This window comes from Rhipicephalus microplus, unplaced genomic scaffold (assembly GCF_043290135.1).
Source record: "Rhipicephalus microplus isolate Deutch F79 unplaced genomic scaffold, USDA_Rmic scaffold_124, whole genome shotgun sequence".
In the NCBI taxonomy this organism is placed as follows: domain Eukaryota; kingdom Metazoa; phylum Arthropoda; class Arachnida; order Ixodida; family Ixodidae; genus Rhipicephalus; species Rhipicephalus microplus.
Genome location: NW_027464696.1, coordinates 630,001 through 637,941, shown reverse-complemented (window position 1 = coordinate 637,941; position 7,941 = coordinate 630,001).

Below are 7,941 nucleotides of genomic sequence, written 5' to 3'. Positions count from 1 at the left end.
ATCGTTCGACTGCGCGTCCGTCCTCGCCTTCGGCGGGCCGGACGCAGTCTGTGTGCGGCGGAGGCCACCTTCAGGCGCCCCAACACGCTTATTTTGCACTCCGAGATGACGGCGTTCGAGCTCGCTACGGCACAACCTTCCCGAAAGACGAGTGGGAGCCGTGCGGCAAGAAGCACGTTCATGCTCGCTCTTTTTCGTTGCATCGACTCGGTCGCGCCGTGCGGGTTGCCCAAGCCCGCTGCACTGTCGGTGGACCGGCCGGAACTAGCAACGGAGCCGAGACTGCAAAGCCGCCAGACGACGGGTCACGCCCGCGTCTTCGGCGCTTTCGCATCTGAATCGCCCGAGGACGACACGGAACACACCTCGATATCGTGGTAAAACGGCACCGTCCGACAACCAGCCCCTAACGCATCAAGCGGATGAGGCTGCAGACGACTGCCGTGGATTCCCCTGGAGCAGACCCGAGGACACGCTTGACGAGGCCGAAGCCCGCCGCATATCAGACACCCGGTCGCTTTCGCGTACGCCGCTCACGAGAACCCCCACATAATAGCAGCGATAAGTACCCAGACCTCCTTGGGCACTAATACGAGCGTACTCGAGAAAATTTCACCGCGGGTGTGCCCCGAAACGTGTGGCACGTTGAGCGTGCCACAAGTCTACGTCGCTCTCAAACCCGCCGAGGTCGTAGAATTTGCGACCCTACTCACGAAATTCCCACCGAGGATACGGCCGCAAACGTACCGCACCTTGGGTAGGCCACGAGTTTGTGCAACACTACGCTGACGGCACAGCACCGAGGTCGTGCGCGCACGCACGGGAAAATTCCGCCGCGGTTTCTGCCGAAAACGTGAGGCACCACGACTCTCCGCAAGTTCGCGTCGACTGCGAAAGACCGAAGTCGTGAACGACGTGTCCGCTACTCGCCGCCGACACGCTGGACACCAAACGTACAACGACTCGACGGCGTCGTAGAGGCCCACGACGCGGTTTTCCTTAACGACGTCTCGGCGTGGCACCGACAGGTTAGAACGGCCGACCAACGTTCCCTGTCCGCCGTTCGGCTCAGTCGAAGGGCTCGGCGACTTCGGCAACGCTGCGAAGCCGCACGGTGACGCACGCCATGTCCCCATTTTTTTTTTTTCTTTCTGCGTCTGCCGGGGTGCCCCTATAATAGCAGCGATAAGCACCCAGACCGCCGTGGGTCGCTCGCCCCGGCTGACGTGGTTTTTCGTACTCCTGCGGCGGTCGCCGTCAAGCACGTCCAAATACGCTACTTTCGTGGGCGCATTCACGCTCTTTCGCTTCGCCGGAGTGCCAGCACTCACTCTGCCAAAAACGGCGAACATCCGAGCGGCGGTTCCCACTTTTGCGTCGGCGTCGCAAACCCCGCCCCGGCAGACGAGGTTTGCCGTACTCGTGCGACGGTGGCCGGCGGGCACGTCGAAAGACGCCGATATCGTGCGCGAATTGGCGCACCTTGGCTTCACCGGAGTGCCGCCACTGACTCCTCCAAAAACGGCGAAGATCCGAGCGGCGCTTCCCACTTTCGCATCGGCGTCCCGAACTCCGCCCCGGCTGACGCGGTTTACCGTACTCGTGCGACGGTCGCCGGCGAGCACGTGGAAAGACGCCGATATCGTGCCCGAATCGGCTCCGTTCGGCTTCGCCGGAGTGCCAGCACTGGCTCGGCGAAAGACGACGAACATCCGAGCGACGGTTCTCACTATTGCGTACGCGTCGCAAACCCCGCCCCGGCAGACGCACTTTGCCGTACTCGTGCGACGGTCGCCGGCGAGCACGTAGAAAGACGCCGATATCGTGCCGGAATCGGCCCCGTTTGGCTTCGCCGGAGTGCCAGCACTCACTCGGCCACAAACGGCGAACATCCGAGCGGCGGTTCCCACTTAGCCGTCGGCGTCCCGAACTCCGCCCCGGCAGACGCGGTTGCCGAGCTCGTGCGACTAGCGACCGCGAAGCCGTCTCGCGACGCCGCTTTCGTGCGCGGCTCCCACTGCGACCTGGGTCACCCGAGGTCGACGAGCAAGAAAGAATGTCGAAAAAAAATTTTTTTTTTTTTTGCGTCTGCCGGGGTGCCCCTATAATAGCAGCGATAAGCACCCAGACCGCCATGGGTCGCTCGCCCCGGCTGACGTGGTTTTTCGTTTTCCTGCGGTGGTCGTCGTCAAGCACGTCCAAACACGCCACTTTCGTGGGCGCATTCGCGCTCTTTCGCTTCGCCGGAGTGCCAGCACTCACTCTGCCAAAAACGGCGAACATCCTAGTGGCGGTTCCCACTTTTGCGTCGGCGTCGCCAACCCCGCCCCGGCATACGCGGTTTGCCGTACTCGTGCGGCGGTGGCCGGCGGGCACGTCGAAAGACACCGATATCGTGCGCGAGTCGATGCTTCTTGGTCTCGCAGGAGGGCCGCCACTCACTCCTGCAAAAACGGCGAAGATCCGAGCGGCGCTTCCCACTTTTTCGTCGGCATCGCAAACCTCGCCCCGGCAGACGCGCTTTGCCGTACTCGTGCGACGGTCGCCGGCGAGCACGTCGAAATACGCCGATATCGTGCCCGAATCGGCCCCGTTTCGCTTCGCCGGAGTGCCAGCACTCACTCGGCCAAAAACGGCGAACATCCGAGCAGCGGTACCCACTTAGCCGTCGGCATCCCGAACTCCGCGCCGGCTGACGCGGTTGCCGAGCTCGTGCGACTAGCGACCGCGAACGCGTCTCGCGACGCCGCTTTCGTGCGCGGCTCCCATTGCGACCTGGGTTACCCGAGCTCGACCAGCAAAAAAGAAGGTCGAAAAAAAATTTTTTTTTCTGCGTCTGCCGGGGTGCCCCTATAATAGCAGCGATAAGCACCCAGACCGCCGTGGGTCGCTCGCCCCGGCTGACGTGGTTTTTCGTACTCCTGCAGCGGTCGCCGTCAAGCACGTCCAAATACGCCACTTTCGTGGGCGCTTTCGTGCTCTTTCGCGTCGCCGGTGTGCCAGCACTCACTCTGCCAAAAACGGCCAACATCCGAGCGGCGGTTCCCACTTTTGCGTCGGCGTCGTAAACCCCGCCCCGGCAGACGAGGTTTGCCGTACTCGTTCGACGGTCGCCGGCGAGCGCGTCGAAAGACGCCGATATCGTGCGCTAATTGGCGCTCCTTGGCTTCTCCGGAGTGCCGCCACTCACTCCTCCAAAAACGGCGAAGATCCGAGCGGCGTTCTCCACTTTCGCATCGGCGTCCCGAACTCCGCCCGGGCTGACGCGGTTTACCGTACTCGTGCGACGGTCGCCGCCGGGCACGTCGAAAGACGCCGATATCGTGCCGTAATCGGCCCCGTTTGGCTTCGCCCGAGTGCCAGCACTCACTCGGCCAAAAACGGCGAACATCCGAGCAGCGTTTCCCACTTTCGCATCGGCGTCCCGAAGCCCGCCCCGGCAGACGCGGTTTGCCCTACTCGAGCGACGGTCGCCGGCGATCACGTCGAAAGGCGCCGAATTCGTGCACGAATCGATGCTTCTTGGTCTCGCAGGAGGGCCGCCACTCACTCCTGCAAAAACGGCGAAGATCCGAGTTGCGCTTCCCACTTTTTCGTCGGCGTCCCGAACTACGCCCCGGCTGACGCGGTTTACCGTACTCGTGCGACGGTCGCCGGCGGGCACTTCAAAATACGCCGATTTCGTGGGCGCATTCACGCTGTTTCGCTTCCCCGGAGTGCCAACACTCACTCTGCCGAAAGCGGCGATCATCCGAGCGGCGGTTCCCACTTTTGCGTCGGCTTCGCAAACGGCGCCCCGGCAGACGCGCTCGTGCGACGTACTCGTGCGACGGTCGCCGGCGAGCACGTCGAAAGACGCCGATATCGTGCTCGAATCGACCCCGTTTCGCTTCGCCGGAGTGCTGCCAGTCACGGCGCAGAAAACGGCGAACAAGTGTTTTTTTTTTTTTCCTAGAATTTGTGTTATAGAAGGCACATTTGATATCGGACGATAATTTTCAACTTTATCACGCGCACCGATTTTCGTGTAGAGGTTTGCAAGTTTATGGGAATTTCTCCACTTGGAATAATGCGATTTAGTAGTACTACGAGAACTTCATGGATGTACTCAAGGGTACGGGGCAAGTCAGTTACGTCAACACCTGCAGATTTTTTACACTTCAAACTGAAAATTGTTGGTTGTGAGTCCTCGTGTGATATTAAAGGCCGATTCGCTAACACATAGAACAAAGAAAGAAAGGAAGAAAAAACGCCCGCGCTCGCTCAAGAAACCTGGGTTCGCAACAAGTGGCAACAACAAGCAACCGAGCGAGTGCGCCAAAACCCGTGGCGGCCGAACAAACGCGAAGTCCCAACCGCGTCAGCCGGGGCGGCACGGGACAGGAAAAATCACTTCAGCCGGGGCGGCGGGGCACCGAATAAACCTCGTCACCTCGTCGCAGGATAAAAGAGGAAACAAAAAGTCTAAACAGCGTCTGCTGGAGCGAATGCGTAATAAAACAACAACAACAACAAAAAAAAAACACCCGCGCTCAAGAAGTCTGCAATCCTCACAAAAGGCGACTGTGACCGAGCAGCGTCAGCCGGGGCCGTGCGGAAACGGAAAAACCGCGACTACCGGGGCGTCGAGGCACCGAAAAATCCACTTCAGCCGCGGCGAAAAAAAAAACAAAAAGAAAGACGGAGGGGGGGGGGGAACCACGTCTGCCGGGGCGAAGGAAAAAAAAAACGCGTCTGCCGGGGCGAGCCCGGGTGCGGCACCACCGGGAAAACTGTGGCAAACAGACATGGCGATCGAGTGAGTGGGCCGCCAGCCAGGCTCAGCCAAAAAGTGCAAAGTCCGAACTGCGTCAGCCGGGGCGGCAAAAACCGCGTCAGCCGGGGCGGCGCAAAAAACCGCGTCTGCCGGGGCGGCACGAAACCGCGTCAGCCGGGGCGGGGCGAAAACTGCGTCAGCCGGGGCGAAAAGAAAAAAAAAAAACGCGTCTGCCGGGGCAAGCCCGGGTGCGGCACCACCGGGAAAACTGTGGCAAACAGACATGGCGATCGAGTGAGTGGGCCGCCAGCCAGGCACAGCCGAAAAGTGCAAAGTCCGAACCGTGTCAGCCGGGGCGACGCAAAAACCGCGTCAGCCGGGGCGGCGCGAAAACCGCGTCAGCCGGGGCGGCACGAAACCGCGTCAGCCGGGGCGGCGCGAAAACTGCGTCAGCCGGGGCGGCGCGAAAACCTCGTCAGCCGGGGCGAGCGAAAAGGGGGGGGGGGAACCACGTCTGCCGGGGCGAAAGAAAAAAAAAACGCGTCTGCCGGGGCGAGCCCGGGTGCGGCACCACCGGGAAGACTGTGGCAAACAGACATGGCGATCGAGTGAGTGGGCCGCCAGCCAGGCTCAGCCCAAAAAGTGCCAAGTCCGAACTGCGTCAGCCGGGGCGGCAAAAACCGCGTCAGCCGGGGCGGCGCGAAAACCGCGTCTGCCGGGGCGGCGCGAAAACTGCGTCAGCCGGGGCGAGCCCGGGTGCGGCACCACCGGGAAAACTGTGGCTAACAGACATGGCGATCGAGTGAGTGGGCCACCAGCCAGGCTCAGCCAAAAAGTGCCAAGTCCGAACTGCGTCAGCCGGGGCGGCAAAAACCGCGTCAGCCGGGGCGGCGCAAAAAAACCGCGTCTGCCGGGGCGGCAAGAAACCGCGTCAGCCGGGGCGGCGCGAAAACTGCGTCAGCCGGGGCGAAAGAAAAAAAAAACGCGTCTGCCGGGGCGAGCCCGGGTGCGGCACCACCGGGAAAACTGTGGCAAACAGACATGGCGATCGAGTGAGTGGGCCGCCAGCCAGGCACAGCCGAAAAGTGCTAAGTCCGAACTGCGTCTGCCGGGGCGGCACGAAACCGCGTCAGCCGGGGCGGCGCGAAAACCGCGTCTGCCGGGGCGGCACGAAACCGCGTCAGCCGGGGCGGCGCGAAAACTGCGTCAGCCGGGGCGAGCCCGGGTGCGGCACCACCGGGAAAACTGTGGCAAACAGACATGGCGATCGAGTGAGTGGGCCGCCAGCCAGGCACAGCCGAAAAGTGCTAAGTCCGAACTGCGTCTGCCGGGGCGGCACGAAACCGCGTCAGCCGGGGCGGCGCGAAAACCGCGTCTGCCGGGGCGGCACGAAACCGCGTCAGCCGGGGCGGCGCGAAAACTGCGTCAGCCGGGGCGAGCCCGGGTGCGGCACCACCGGGAAAACTGTGGCAAACAGACATGGCGATCGAGTGAGTGGGCCGCCAGCCAGGCACAGCCGAAAAGTGCTAAGTCCGAACTGCGTCAGCCGGGGCGGCAAAAACCGCGTCAGCCGGGGCGGCGCAAAAAACCGCGTCTGCCGGGGCGGCACGAAACCGCGTCAGCCGGGGCGGCGCGAAAACTGCGTCAGCCGGGGCGAAAGAAAAAAAAAAAACGCGTCTGCCGGGGCGAGCCCGGGTGCGGCACCACCGGGAAAACTGTGGCAAACAGACATGGCGATCGAGTGAGTGGGCCGCCAGCCAGGCACAGCCGAAAAGTGCAAAGTCCGAACCGTGTCAGCCGGGGCGACGCAAAAACCGCGTCAGCCGGGGCGGCGCGAAAACCGCGTCAGCCGGGGCGGCACGAAACCGCGTCAGCCGGGGCGGCGCGAAAACTGCGTCAGCCGGGGCGGCGCGAAAACCTCGTCAGCCGGGGCGAGCGAAAAGGGGGGGGGGGGGAACCACGTCTGCCGGGGCGAAAGAAAAAAAAAACGCGTCTGCCGGGGCGAGCCCGGGTGCGGCACCACCGGGAAGACTGTGGCAAACAGACATGGCGATCGAGTGAGTGGGCCGCCAGCCAGGCTCAGCCCAAAAAGTGCCAAGTCCGAACTGCGTCAGCCGGGGCGGCAAAAACCGCGTCAGCCGGGGCGGCGCGAAAACCGCGTCTGCCGGGGCGGCGCGAAAACTGCGTCAGCCGGGGCGAGCCCGGGTGCGGCACCACCGGGAAAACTGTGGCTAACAGACATGGCGATCGAGTGAGTGGGCCACCAGCCAGGCTCAGCCAAAAAGTGCCAAGTCCGAACTGCGTCAGCCGGGGCGGCAAAAACCGCGTCAGCCGGGGCGGCGCAAAAAAACCGCGTCTGCCGGGGCGGCAAGAAACCGCGTCAGCCGGGGCGGCGCGAAAACTGCGTCAGCCGGGGCGAAAGAAAAAAAAAACGCGTCTGCCGGGGCGAGCCCGGGTGCGGCACCACCGGGAAAACTGTGGCAAACAGACATGGCGATCGAGTGAGTGGGCCGCCAGCCAGGCACAGCCGAAAAGTGCTAAGTCCGAACTGCGTCTGCCGGGGCGGCACGAAACCGCGTCAGCCGGGGCGGCGCGAAAACCGCGTCTGCCGGGGCGGCACGAAACCGCGTCAGCCGGGGCGGCGCGAAAACTGCGTCAGCCGGGGCGAGCCCGGGTGCGGCACCACCGGGAAAACTGTGGCAAACAGACATGGCGATCGAGTGAGTGGGCCGCCAGCCAGGCACAGCCGAAAAGTGCTAAGTCCGAACTGCGTCTGCCGGGGCGGCACGAAACCGCGTCAGCCGGGGCGGCGCGAAAACCGCGTCTGCCGGGGCGGCACGAAACCGCGTCAGCCGGGGCGGCGCGAAAACTGCGTCAGCCGGGGCGAGCCCGGGTGCGGCACCACCGGGAAAACTGTGGCAAACAGACATGGCGATCGAGTGAGTGGGCCGCCAGCCAGGCACAGCCGAAAAGTGCTAAGTCCGAACTGCGTCAGCCGGGGCGGCAAAAACCGCGTCAGCCGGGGCGGCGCAAAAAACCGCGTCTGCCGGGGCGGCACGAAACCGCGTCAGCCGGGGCGGCGCGAAAACTGCGTCAGCCGGGGCGAGCCCGGGTGCGGCACCACCGGGAAAACTGTGGCAAACAGACATGGCGATTGAGTGAGTGGGCCGCCAGCCAGGCACAGC